Below are 14,435 nucleotides of genomic sequence, written 5' to 3'. Positions count from 1 at the left end.
GGTCCTTCTTCTCTGGGGAGAGAGCTTCTCTCACCTCTTTGACACCCGCCAGCCTGCCAAGCACACATATATTCTTCTTGCACTGACTAAACCAAAGACAGCACTCATTATAAAGTGTACCACTAAGAAAAAAACTCCTTAAACTATGATATATCATCAACTGTAAGAGCAACCTGATATCAAAGATGTGAAAGTGTAGACGCATGGGCATCTCAGGATCAATGAAATATGGTATAAACTGCCACGAGAAGAAGACAGAAAGCAGATCCCTTGAAAACAGGTCAACTAGTTTTGGGTTTTAGCAACAGAGAAGTTTGTCACCTTGTCACCTTGGCCTCCCTGGTTAGCTGAGTTCCCACATCAATTTGCAATGCGGTCCAAGTGACCGACAGAGGACGGGAACTGCTCTGAGACAGTGCTGTCATCGTCCTCTCCGCTGCCAGGACAGACCAGTACCTGTCATTCCTTCCCAGACCCCTCACCCCAACCCGCATGACATCCACCCAAGTGGACCTCCCTCCTCTGTCACACTTGTTCTGACCAGCACAGGTAAGCGGCAGCAGGTGTTTCGAATGGCAGCCCTCATCCCTTCTCTCTGCCCCACCCTCCATCTCAGCAGGAACTATAAATGGATTTCATGTTCGGGGCCTGAGAGCCTCATGTTGTGAAACTACTAGAGGCCTGCACACTGGTCTCTGATCATGTGATCAGCTACCTTCAGTGGGGTCAAAGTTCTAGGCTCAGAGGGGTAATGCAGCTGGTGCAGAGGAGGCATGCGGAGCCAGAGAGGACAAACAGTAGACCAGGACACGGCTCTGATTGTTGATCATGTATGTTACACTGTATGCATTCCATTAAGTGCAATAAATCTCCTTTTCCTTAAAGGGCAGTAATGTTGGGAGATTACTTTAGGTTCCAGTAAGCAGAGAGAGAAAGCCACTGTACACAGTCTAGGAAGAAGAATCTTGTTTCTTTGGATAGAGATCTAACAATGAGCTGGGGGTGTGGATAGCCTCTCAAATCCATTTTCATTGTCTCAGTCATAAACAATGCCATATCTTAGCTGACTTTCCTGTCTCTGCTCTCCCCAGTTTTACAAGCCATCCTACATTCAGATTCCAGATTAAACTTCATCAATAATCATGTCACTCCACTGTCCCTGTTTTCCCTATACTTATTATTGTTCTCCTGCTTCAAAATTCTGAAGTGGTTTTCTACTGAATGTAGATTAAAATTCAAACTCCAAAAACTGGCAATCAAGACCTGGGACTTAGCTCCTCCACCTTCCCTCACCACTTCATACCCATTCAATATTCCAGTCAATCTGAACTACCTGCAGTTGCTCAGGTCCTGTGAAATACAGAAAGCCTACAGCCTATCACACAGACACCAGTTCAAACTCCTTGTAGTTCCACCAAACGCCTTCCCATACTATAGCCTTTCTGGTTCCTTCCCTCTGCCTAGAATGCTGCTCCCTCTGTCAGGAACTGTTGGAAACTGCTCTGCCTGGTTTCAGAAGCTATGCCCCCTGCGCCCCATGGCTAAGGCTGAGTGAGCGACCTTCGGACCATAAGCCACTAAGGGGACAAAGCTTTTACTTCACCCTACCTGGCCCCCAGTGCTTGATGGGTTAGCCAATGATGGGTAAGATTCTTCAAGGGAGGGATGACTTAAGACAGACATGATCATGGGGGCCCCCAGGGAAGGACTTGGGGGCTACAGAGAAACGGGGTCATGGACCCTCACTCCTCGGCTTTGACATAGCCTGAGTCCTCATTCTGTCTGCAAGAAGTCTCCTAATCTCTTGGCTGCCTTACTTCCCCTGCCTGACTTAAGCCTGAAACAATGCTGGTGGTGGATGCAGCCCTGTGCTGGAAAGGGTGGGTTCCCTAGGGCAATTAGGCCTAAGGAAGAATGCACAAAATCCAATGAAACCTACTTTGCTAATACTCTCAATTTAAACAATAAGGGACCAAGCAGAAAGTGAGTTTGTTCCCCAAAGTTTTATGGCCCTTTAACTATCTGACCCTGACTCAGAATAAGCCCTCCGAGTTCTTTGAATGTTATCTATTGTTTAATCATTTCTGCCTGACAATGACTGATGAGTTTTACACATACACCCTGTATTCCTGTGCAAACTGAACCCAATAAAAGCCTGTCAAGGCAAGGGTCGGGGTGCTCTCCCCTTGAGAGAGTGACCACGTTGTCCCTTTTCCTTCACAGGACTTGGTAGTCCATGTGAATTTGTCTCGTACCTCATCTATAATGCTGCGGACACTGTCGACGGGTGTCCGTGTCAAGGAACACCTTGCCCAGTACTTCTAACTCCAACATCCCCTTAAATTCTCGTTTCAATTGTTTACCTCTGTTAGGAAATCTCGTTTCCTGACCATCAACTTGAGACACAACATGCCTGCTATGTTTCAAAAGTATTGGTTACAAGTATATGGCATAATGAATTATGCAGCGTATCACAAGGAACATGACTGTAGATTGAATTTACTGTGCCAATAAATCTAGGACCCAAATAATACCAATGGTTCCAAGATGTCTAGTAAACCTTCTAAAATGAACATCTCAAAGCTAAAGTAAAGATCTTGGCATTGTGATGACCTCTGTCCATCCTGATACTGTCCTCCATGTTCCCTCTCACATAATGCCCGCCTCCTTTCTTACAGAAGCTTTGTTCAGAATATCTATTTGGAAGCCAGGCAGAAGATATGCACTTATTCATTCATCAAATATTTACTGAATATCTACAATGACCATATAAAATAAACAGATATTTTCTCTACTTTCAAGCTTTCATTCTCACAAGACGTTACACTCTAGTTAAAGAATTAATAATTTATTTACAAATATTGTAAGTGAAAGAAGAATATGTACAGACTATTATACTGAATCCAATATCAGGCCCCACCTTATAAAAACTATCAGCAATATTTGATACAATTGATCATTCTTCCTTGAAACACTTGCTTCAATGGGCTTGGGATATCATGCTGTACGAATGAAATCTACAATCTCTAGAGTAGACCAGGCTTTTTCCAACTTTGTTACCCCAGGATCCCAAAACCTAAACATTCAGGAAATGGATGCAGGGAGGGAAGGGCAAAGTGTAATGGAAACAGTTTTTTATCCCTCACACTAAATGGTAAACCCTTCGAGGGGAAGGACTGCATCACATCTACCTCAGTACCCCTAATGCCTTGTCCACAGCAGACGGTAAATTGTCTGTTAAATATATAACAAATAAATAGTACAGAGAACTGTGCCTGGAATATAAAAATGTTTGCCAGATGAACGAAAAGAAAGTAACAAGTAACATAACAGAGGTACAAGAATATTGTGTTAGGGCTTTCGTTATCTCAGAGTCCTTCCTTTCTGCCTGCCTGCCTCTCACTATCTATTAACTTTAGTAACAGCAATGTTTGACGTGGGAGCAGGAGGTTGAGAAGGAAAGGAAGTTGAAAAAGGTCACAGTAAAGTATGAACTTTTAAGTCTTTGACTCTGATTCGCACTAAGGAATACTGTTTACCAACATGACTATGAATGCATAATATATATATACTAACAAATTTTATTTATATATAATGTTTACATATGAAACAATACTGACCCTTGCTATGTGTAGTACCCTCTAATATTTTCTATTTTATTCCATTAGAAAAAAACAAAACAACAAAAAATCGTTTAGCCATCTGCTGCCTACTAAATCAATTCCACAATCCACTAAATTGATTTCATGCCTCACTAAATCAATTTCATGACTCACCAATGAGTCTTAGCATACAGTTTGAAAAATACTGTAGAAACACCTTTTCCCTCCTACCTTTTACCCCATTGCAAAGAATATTCTTATCCAGAAAATCTTAAAAGAATTGTGTCTGATACAGAAACATAAGAGAAGCAAAGAAGCAATAAAAAATGGTTCTGATCACAGGGTGGACCGGGAATTTAAAGGAATCGATTGATTCCTGGAGTCCTTAGAAGAAAAGAAAGATGGAGACTATAGAGCTGGCTGCAACAGTTAAATTTCCTAAGAGTCACACTGGCAACATGCCCCAGTGCTCCCTGTTTTCTTACCCGCAGCCCAGCCCCTATTTCCTCCGCTTCAATATCGGGCCATTAGACCTCTCACTACTGCTTGGAGCTGAAGAAATCCCTTCACCCAACACACAGCAGATGAGAAGCAAAGATGAAAAGCAATCCCTCATCTGTTCCTAAGCTAGAATTCTGGATACATTTCATATTGCCATATGAGTAGGTTTAGTTCAATAGTACCCACAAAGCTATACTTCATAAAAATATTGGATTAAATATATTTTTAATGAGCAACTCCTACCAACCTAGTCATCTATTGGGTGAAAAGGCCAAAGAAGTATCCCCAGGACCCTGTACAGTGTCTGCCACATGGTAACTGTCCAGTGGGTATTTGCAGAGTGATGAAAATAAATAAAATAATGCCAGAAGGAAAAAGAATGGGAATAAACAATATACAGGTCCCTAGTAAATACAGGAATATGTTAAATGAACCAATAGAAAGAATCAAGAAAAATCATGCCTTGCCTGGATAGCTCACTTGGTTAGAGCATCACCCTGATATGACAAGGTTGCGGGTTCAATTCCCAAACAGGGCACATACTAGAAGCAACCAATAAATGCATGAAGGGGTGGAACAACAAATCACTGTTTCTCTCTCTCCCTCTCTCTCTCTTTCTCCTTCTCTCTCTAAAATTGATAAAGGAAAAAAAAAGAAAAGAAAACCCAGAATGTTAGAAATTCTGTAAGATAAATGACCTATTTTTTCAAGAAATAAGTGACAAGGAAATAAAAAAAAGAGTGTAACTGCTATAGAGTAAAAACATTTAAGAGACACAGCACACAAATGTAATGTGTGGAACTTGTTTAGATCCTGATTTAAACAGACTCACTGCAAGGAAAACATTCGAAACACCTGAGGAAACTGGAGCACTGAAATGACATTTGATGATATTAAAGTATTACAGTTCATGAATTTTAGCTATGATAATGATTTTATGGTTTTTTTTTAAAAAGAGCCCTTATGTTTTAAAGATACATACTAAAGTTTATATAGATTAAATGACAGTGTGACTTAGATTGGCTTTAAAATAATCCAGTGGGGTACAGGTGAGTTTGCATAAAAGGGATGGAGGCATGTGGGCTGGCGAAACCAGACTGGCCATATGTCGAAAGTGCTGAAGCTGAATAATACATGGGGTAGTACTATGCTCTCCACTTGTGTACAGTTGTACATATGTTTGAAATTTTCCATAATTCAGGGTCTAAAAAATAGGTAATAAGGGTCTTACAGATTACTTATTATAACTCTTAATTTTTAACAAGTTTATTTTTTATTTTTTAAGACTTTATTTATTTTTAGAAAAAGGGAAAGGGAGGGAGAAAGAGAAACATCAATATGAGAAGGAAACGTCAACTGGTTGCCTCTCATATGCACCCTAACTGGGGACCGAACAAATAGGCTGAGTACATAAGATAAAAAAAGAGAAAACAGATGAAAGAAACACGGAATACCACAGAACAAACTCAAGAGACAGAAACACAGAGGAAAAGGACGAATGTAGGCACAGAGCTACCAGTAAACAAAGAAAAAAATGACTATAGGAAACCCTCATACATCAGTACTTACCATAAATGTAAATGCACAGAATTCACCAATAAAGAGGCACAGAGTAGGAGGTTAAATAAAAAAATAAAACNATATGCACCCTAACTGGGGACCAAACAAATGGGCTGAGACACATAAGATAAAAAAGAGAAAACAGAGGAAAGAAACACGGAATACCACAGAACAAACTCAAGAGACAGAAACACAGAGGAAAAGGACGAATGTAGGCACAGAGCTACCAGTAAACAAAGAAAAAAATGACTATAGGAAACCCTCATACATCAGTACTTACCATAAATGTAAATGCACAGAATTCACCAATAAAGAGGCACAGAGTAGGAGGTTAAATAAAAAAATAAAACCCAACCATACACTGCTTTCCAGAGACACATCTGTGAAAGGGTAGAAAATAATTCTCCAAGTAAATAACACACAGAAAAGCAGGTATAGCCATACTTATATCTGACAAAATAGATTTAAAAATAACAAATGTAACAAGAAACAAAGATGGATGTTTTATAACGATAAAAGGGGCACTACATCAAGAAGACATAACACTTCTTTTTTTTCCCCAATTTTTTTTATTTAATTATTTTTCAAGTACAGTTTTCTGTCTATTACTCCCATCCCATCCCACCCCCCATCCTCCCCCCTCCCTCCCATTTCCTCCCTTCTCAGTTGTCCATGTATCCTTTATATAGGTTCCTCTAAATCCTTCTCTTATTTCCCCTGAAATTCCCTCCCCTCTCCCCTCTGGTCACTGTCAGCCTGTTCTCTATTTCAGTGACTTTGGTTATATTTTGCTTGCTTGTTTGCTTTGTTGTTTAGCTTCCTGTTAAAGGTGAGATCATATGGTATTTGTCCTTCAACACCTGGCTTATTTCACTCAGCATAATGCTTTCCAGTTCCACCCATGTTGTTGCAAAAAAATATGGAACGCTTCACAAATTTGCGTGTCATCCTTGCGCAGGGGCCATGCTAATCTTCTCTGTATCGTTCCAATTTTAGTATATGTGCTGCCGAAGCGAGCACAAGAAGACATAACACTTCTTAATCAACATGCAGCCATTCAGGGAGCACCAAAATATGTAAAGCAACTAACTATTCATAGAGCTAAACAAAGAAACAGACCAAAACATAATCATAGTTGGGGACCTTAATACTCCACTGAGAGCCTTAGATAAATTACCCAAACAGAAAATCAATAAAGAAGTATCAGCCTTAAATGACACATTATACCGAATGGACATAATTGACATGTACAGAGCCTTTCATCCCAGAACATCAGATTATACTTTCTTCTCCAGTACACATGGAACAGTCTCAAGGGTAGACCATATGTGGGGTCACAAAAGAAGCCTTAACAAATTCACGAAGATTGAAATTATACCAAACATAATCTCTGACCATAAGGCCTTGAAATTAGAAATGAACAGAAAAAAGGAAGTAGAGAAACCCACGAATATTGTGGAGGTTAAACAACATACTACTAAAAAATGACTGGGTCAATGAAGAAATAAAAAGTGAGATCAAAAGATCTATAGAGAGATATGAAAATGAAAATACGACATATCAAAACCTCTGGGATGCAGCGAAAGCAGTAATAAGGGGGAAGTTTATATCACTGCAGGCCTATCTCAGGAAATAAGAGAAATCTCAAGAAACAACCTAACATCATTACATCTTAAAGAACTAGAAAAAGAACAAAACAACCCAGTGAGAAGAAATAATAAAAATTAGAGCAGAATTGAATGAAATGGAGAATGCAAAGATTATACAAAAAATTAACACAACAAAGAGCTGCTTCCTTGAAAAGATTAACAAAATTGATAACCCCCTGGCTAGACTAAGGAAGAAAGAGAAAAGACCCATGTAAACAAAACCAAAACTGAAAGAGGAGGAGTTACCACAGACACCACAGAGATACAAAGGATTATACTAGAATACCATGGAAGACTATATGCCACCAAATTCAATAAGATAGAAGACATGAATAAGTCCTTAGAAAAACATAACCTTCTTAGAGTAAACCGTGAAGAATTGGAAAATCTAAATAGACCAATCAGCAGTGAGGAAATCGAAGCTACCATCAAAATCCTTCCAAAACACAGAAGTCCAGGACCAGACGGCTTCACCAGTGAATTCTACCAAACATTCTAAGAAGAATTAAAACCTACCAGTCTCAAACTCCTTGAAAAAACTGGAGGAGGCAGTATTTCCTAACACATTTTATGAGACCAACATAACCCTGGCACCAAAACTTTCAAGGATAACACAAAGAAAACTACAGACCAATATGTCCAATGAATGTAGATACAAAGATCCGAAACAAAATACTAGCAAATGGAATACAACAATACATCAAAAAAAGTAATATATTACAATCAAGTGGGGTTTATTCCAAGGCAAGAAAGATAGTTTAACACATGCAAATCAATCAATATAATATACCACATTAACAAAAGGAAGCATAAAAATCATATGTTCTTATCAATAAATGCAGAAAAAAGCATTTGATAAGATACAACATCCATTTATGATTAAAACACTCCATAAAATAGGAATAGAAGGAAAGTACCTCAACATAATAAAGGCCATATATGACAAACCCTCAACCAATATCATATTCAATGATGAAAGACTGAAAGTTCTTCCTCTAAAATCGGGAAAAAGACAAGGAAGCCCACTCTCACCACTCTTATTCAACATAGTTCTGGAAGTCCTAGCCAGAGTTATAAGGCAAGAGAAGAAATAAAAGGTATCCAAATTGGAAAGGAAGAAGTAAAAGCATCACTTTTTGCAGACAACATGATTCTGTACATAGAAAACCCTAAAGACTCCACTAAAAAACTATTAGAAACAATAAACAAATAAAGTAGCAGAATACAAAATTAATGTACAAAAATCCACTGCTATTAGTATACAATACACTAATAATAAAACTTCAGAAATAAAATGAAAAAAATCCGTTTGCAATTATAACCAAAAAACCCCAACTAAGAACAAAGTTACAAAGAATGTGAAAGACGATATACTGAAAACTACAAAGCATTATTAAAAGAGATAAGAAAAAGATATAATAAAATGAAAAGATATTCCATGTTCATGGATTGGAATAATCCACATAGTTAAAATAGCCATATTACCCGAAGCAATATGTAGATTTAATGCAATACCTGTCAAAATCACAATGTCGTTTTTAAAGAAATAGAACAACAACAACAACAAAAAACCCCATCAGATTTATATGGGACCAAAAAAACAAACACAATAACCAAAGCAATTCTGAGAAAAATAAATGAAGCCGGAGTTATCACACTACTTGACTTAAAATTATACTACAGAGCTATAATAATCAAGACAGCATCATGGTATTGGCAGAAAAACACATACACAGTTCAATGGACCAGAACTGAGAGCCCAGATATAAAACAACATATATAAGGGCACATAATTATTGACAAAAGAGCCACACACACAATGGAGAAACACACAATGTGGAACAAACACACATTGGAGAAAAGAAAGCCTCTTTAATAAATGGTGATGGGAAAACTGGAATGTCATACAAAAGAATGAAAATAGATTACAGTTTATCTTCAAGTACAAAAATTACTTCAAAGTAGATCAAAGACTTAAATATAAGAGCTGAAACAATAAATTACATATTGGGTTGGCCAAAAACTTTGTTTAGTCTTTTTCTGTATGATGGTTCTAGTAGTGCTTAGTTGTCTTTAATTTCATTCAAAACAATTTTGTTAGATTGTAGTGTTAGCGCTGTCATATCAGCATGCATTTAAATGAACATCAAAATTGGTGAATTTTTGTGCAGCCATTTTAATATTGAAGATGGAAGAAAATATACAACATTTTTGGTATACTATGCTTTATTATCTCAAAGAAGGTAAGAACATAAGTGAATCACAAAAAAACATTTGTGCATTTGTATGAAGAAGGTGCTGTGACTAATTAAAAGTGTCAAAAGTGGCTTGCAAAGTTTCCTGGTACTATTAACATTTTGGCCAAATAATCCTCTGCTGCGGAGCTATCTGATGCATTGGAAGATGTTTAGCAGCAGGCCTCGGCCCACTAGAAGCCAATAGCAGGAGACAGCCAACATGATAAAATACCCAAATCAATAAAGTTTTTGGTGAAAATAAAAAATGCGTCTTTTTATTTTATGGAAAAAACAAAGCAGACTTTTTGGCCAACCCAATGGAAGAAAACATAGGTACTAATCTTATAGACCTTGGTCGTGGAGAACATTTTTATGAATTTGACCCCAAAAGCAAGGGAAACAAAGGCAAAAGTAAATGAATGAAACTATATTAAACTAAAAGGCTTCTACACAGCAAAAGAAACCGACAACAAAACCAAGAGGCAAATGACCAAATGGGAGATATTTAAAAACAACAGCTTCGACAGAGGTTTAATATCCAAAATATATAAAGAACTCATAAAACTTAACACCAAACAATTCAACTGAAAAATGGGCAGGGGACTTCCTGCCAAGATGGAGGTGTAGGTAAACACACTGTACCTCCTCCCACAACCAAAAGGACAACAATCTGAAAAGAAAAAAACAACCCAAACTGACAGAAAATCGAACTTTATGGAAGCCCAACAACCAAGGAGTTAAAGAAGAAACATTCATCCAGACCGGTAGGAGGGGCGGAGATGGGCAGCTGGGCAGAGAGGACTTGCAGCAAAGCAGTGGCTGGCAGACCCAGTGAGGTGGCAGATTGTGAAATAGGGTGGACAAGGCTGCAGCTGGCTGGCAAGGCAGCAACTGGAGGACCCACGAGGAGGTGGCTGGTGGAGCTGGTGGTCCCACATTCGTGTGCAGATAACCCAGGAGGAACAACTGGAGAGCAAGACAAACCATGCAACCCAAGACTCCAGCTCGGGGAAATAAAGCTTCAAACCTCTGACTGAAAACACTGGTGGGGGTTGAGGCAGCACTGGGAGAAACTCCCATCGTTAGAGAAACCCCCAGGGTCCTAGAACATACACAAACCATCCACCTGGGAATCAGCACCAGAAGGGCCCAATTTGCTTGTGAGTAGCAGGAAAAGTGACTGAAAACTGGCAGAGAGCAGACCAAGCGCCACTGTTCCCTCTCGAACCTCTCCCCAACACACACCATCATAATGCAGCTACTATGTGGGTTGCCCTGTCGTGATGAACACCTAAGGCTCCGCCCCTTCATAACAGGCACGCTGCGATTAAAAAAAATGGCCCAAATGAAAGAACAAATCAAAGCTCTAGAAAAAATACAACTATAAGTGATGAAGGGAACCTACTTATCAGACACACAGTCCAAAACACTGGTAATCAGGATGCTCACAGAACTGGTTGAAAATAGTCACAAATTAGATGAAAAAATGAAGACTAAGTGAAATAAAAAATGTACAGGGAACCAACAGTGACGGGAAGGAAACTGGGACTCAAATCAATGGTGTGGACCAGAAGGAAGAAATAAACAGTCAACCAGAAAAGAATGAAGAAACAAGATTTTGAAAAATGAGGAGAGGCTTAAGAACCTCCAGGACATCCTTAAACGTTCCAACATCTGAATCATATCGGTACCAGAAGAAAAAGAGGAAGAGCAACAAATTGAAAACTTATTTGTACAAATAATGAAGGAAAACTTCCCCAATTTGGCAAAGGAAATAGACTTCCAGGAAGTCCAGGAAGCTCAGAGAGTTCCAAAGAAGTTGGACCCAAGGAGGAACACACCAAGGCACATCATAATTACATTACCCAAGATTAAAGAGAAGGAGAGAATCTTAAAAGCAGCAAGAGAAAAGGAGACAGTTACCTACAAAGGAGTTTCCATTAGACTATCAGATGATTTCTTAAACCTTGCAGGCAAGAAGGGGCTGGAAAGAAGTATTCCAAGTCATGAAAGGCAAGGACCCACATCCAAGATTACTCTATTCAGCAAAGCTTTCATTTAGAATGAAAGGGCAGATAAAGTGCTTCTCAGATAAGGTCAAGTTAAAAGAATTCATCATCACCAAGCCCTTATTATATGAAATGTTAAAGGGATGTATCTAAGAAAAAGATAGAAGAATATGAACAGTAAAATGACAGCAAACTCACAATTATTAACAACCACACCTAAAACAAAAACAAAATAAGAAAACAACTAGAACACAATCACAGAAATGCAGATCCCATGGAGAGTTATCAGCAGCAGAGTAGGAGGAGGAGAGAGAGGGAAAAGGTACAGAGAATAAGTAACAGAAATGGTAGGTAGAAAATAGACAGGGGGAGGTTAAGAGTAGTATAGAAAATGCAGAAGCCAAAGAACTTATATGTATGACCCATGGACATGAACTAAAGTGGGGGAATGTGGATGGGAGGGGGTGTGCAGGGATAAAGGAGGGAAAATGGAACAACTCTAATAGCATAATCGATAAAACATATTAAATTCATTAAAAAAAAAGAAAAATGGGCAAGGGTTCTAAACAGATACCTCTCCCAAGAAGAGGTAAGAAGACATCCAACTGGTGAATAGACGTATGAAAAGATGTTCAACCTCACTAACTATTAGGGAGATGCAAATCAAAACTACCATGAGATACCACCTCACACTTGTTAGAATGGCTATTATCAACACGAGAAGTGATAACAAGTGTGGAGAGGTTGTGGAGAAAAGGGAACTCTCCTTCACTGCTGGTAAGAATTTACACTGGTACAGCCACTATGGAAAATGGTCTGGCAGTTCCTAAAATAATTAAGAATAGTTACCATATGACCAAGCAATCCCTCTCCTATCTACCCGAAAATCTCAAAAATATGTATTCTCAAATATATATGCACCCCTTTGTTCATCGCAACACAATTCACGGGGGCCAAGAAATGGAGACAAGCAAAGTGTCCTTCAACAGACAACTGAATAAAGAGGATGTGGTACATACACACAGTGGACTACTACTCAGCTGTAAGAAAAGACGCAACCCTGCCATTTGCAACACCACGGATGGACCTTGAGAATTTATACTGAAACAAGTCAGTCAGAAAAAGCTAAAAACCATACTTTTCTCTTGCCACATTTCCACGCTCATATGAGCCCTATATAATTCAATTACTTCCATATTTTTCCCTGCCCCTTCTCAGTTTTAAAAAGACAGATGAATGCTTTTGGTTAAAGACTAATCTTCAAGTGTTCTCTTATAGTATTTCTCCTACATCAAGTTATTTGGTACTTATATCTCATATTTCCAATGATTCTATCATAACTCATTTACACCTAACCATACAAATTACAGGGTTAATTTCTTGCTAGAAATTATTTCCACTCTTCGTTTCCATCTATTTAGAAGTCTCTTCTCTGATTGATTTGGTTAAAAGTACTTATAGATGATTTTTGTTAAATGTGATATCCTTGCACATACCCCTATCTTCCTTTCATCTTGTCAATAAATGTTATCTTGATTGGATCCCTTCTTATCAGTAATCTATAGATGTCATTCCACTGACTTCTAGTTTCTGGTGTTGCAGACAATGAGTCTTCAATCTGTTTTTTTCTTTGTAACATATTATTCTGGAAAGCCTGTTAGATTTTCTTTTTATCCTTAAAATTCTGAGATTCTCCCAGATGTCTTTTCTTCCCAATAAATTCAACCTTAAACTTGGTAAAAATTTTAATCTGCACACTAAAGTCTTTCTTCAGCTTAAGGGAATTGTTTTCTGTTTTTAGTTCTATTATTGTTTCTCCTCTATTTGTTCTTTATCCTCCTCCTGGGATTCCCGATATTTGCATGTCATGGTCCCTAAATCTTTTTTCCTTTTCTTCACAGTGTTTTTCCTCTGAGATATCCTTTGTACTTGAACTTGTAAGCTACTTATACATGTGTTAACAGTGACCATTCTTCAAATACTGTACTATTATTTTAATTCAAAACGCACCTCTGTATAGTTTCAATAAATCATTTTCATGCTATAATTCAATCTCTTAAGTAGCTGTATTCATTTAAACAAGGTATTTTCTGTTTCTTTAGCAGTTTTACTTCACTGAAAGCTGCTCTTCTGGGACTGTGGCTTAGTCTTTCTGTGTTGGACATTAGCTGCACTGTACTCTTTTGCCTCCTTATTGCTCTATTCACCCTTAGACAATTTAAATGGTGGCAATCCTGCCAGCAGTGGCAAGCACAGCAGTCTCTGCCTCATGGGTAGGTGACATATCAGATGTATCAGTCATTGAATCCATCTGGGGACCTACATAAGGCTCCTCGGTCCCTTCACTGTCCCAGCCTCAAGGGTAGGAAATACTTATCTGACCTGTTGAATCACCCTGTTGAGTCCTCAGATCTCCATGGGTCGAGCTATTTCCAGGAATTTCTGAGTACTCATTCTCTTTCCAGTGCTGGTCCCATCCTGTCCTCTGGACCAGAAGAAAACCAAGTCCTTCACAAGCTTCTCATTTGTGTCTCTTATACAATCAGTGCTTTGCTCATTCCTTCCAAATCCTGCCTGCCTGCCACCCGAACATCTGTTCCTCTCAGGGGAGTTGGTGGCTGGTTAGAAAGGGAGGACAGCAAGGACATGGGTTTCAACAGTCACCCTACCAGAAACCCCTCTACCCTCAAATAAGTAGACTATAAGGAACCAGTGCAAGTGGCAATGGCGAATGTAGCTCAGCCTGGTTTGGAAAACAGACAGATGTGAGGTGGCACACAAGAGCCAGGCCCACAGATCAGCTTTCCCCTGGGAACCAGGCCTGCATTGTATCCAGGCTGCTTTGAGGCTTGCTTTTGCTAAAACTGCCTCACCCCG

At 38.9% G+C, this 14,435-nt stretch overlaps 1 protein-coding gene and 1 non-coding gene across 2 annotated transcripts in view; both read right to left on the bottom strand.

The window, feature by feature from the left end:
- HSDL2 (hydroxysteroid dehydrogenase like 2) overlaps positions 1-14,435 on the bottom strand; it is a 59,683-nt gene that overhangs the window by 25,661 nt on the left and 19,587 nt on the right. The gene's annotated exons all lie outside the window — the stretch shown is intronic.
- Positions 6,577-6,683, bottom strand: LOC118979909 (U6 spliceosomal RNA). Its single transcript, XR_005065005.1, has one exon. It is a non-coding gene; the product is annotated as a U6 spliceosomal RNA (small nuclear RNA).

Source organism: Sturnira hondurensis, unplaced genomic scaffold (assembly GCF_014824575.4).
Source record: "Sturnira hondurensis isolate 20B ecotype Veracruz unplaced genomic scaffold, ASM1482457v3 Scaffold0022566, whole genome shotgun sequence".
Taxonomy (NCBI): domain Eukaryota; kingdom Metazoa; phylum Chordata; class Mammalia; order Chiroptera; family Phyllostomidae; genus Sturnira; species Sturnira hondurensis.
The sequence above is the reverse complement of the archived record's forward strand: the minus strand, read 5'-3'. Positions and strand labels throughout refer to the sequence as shown.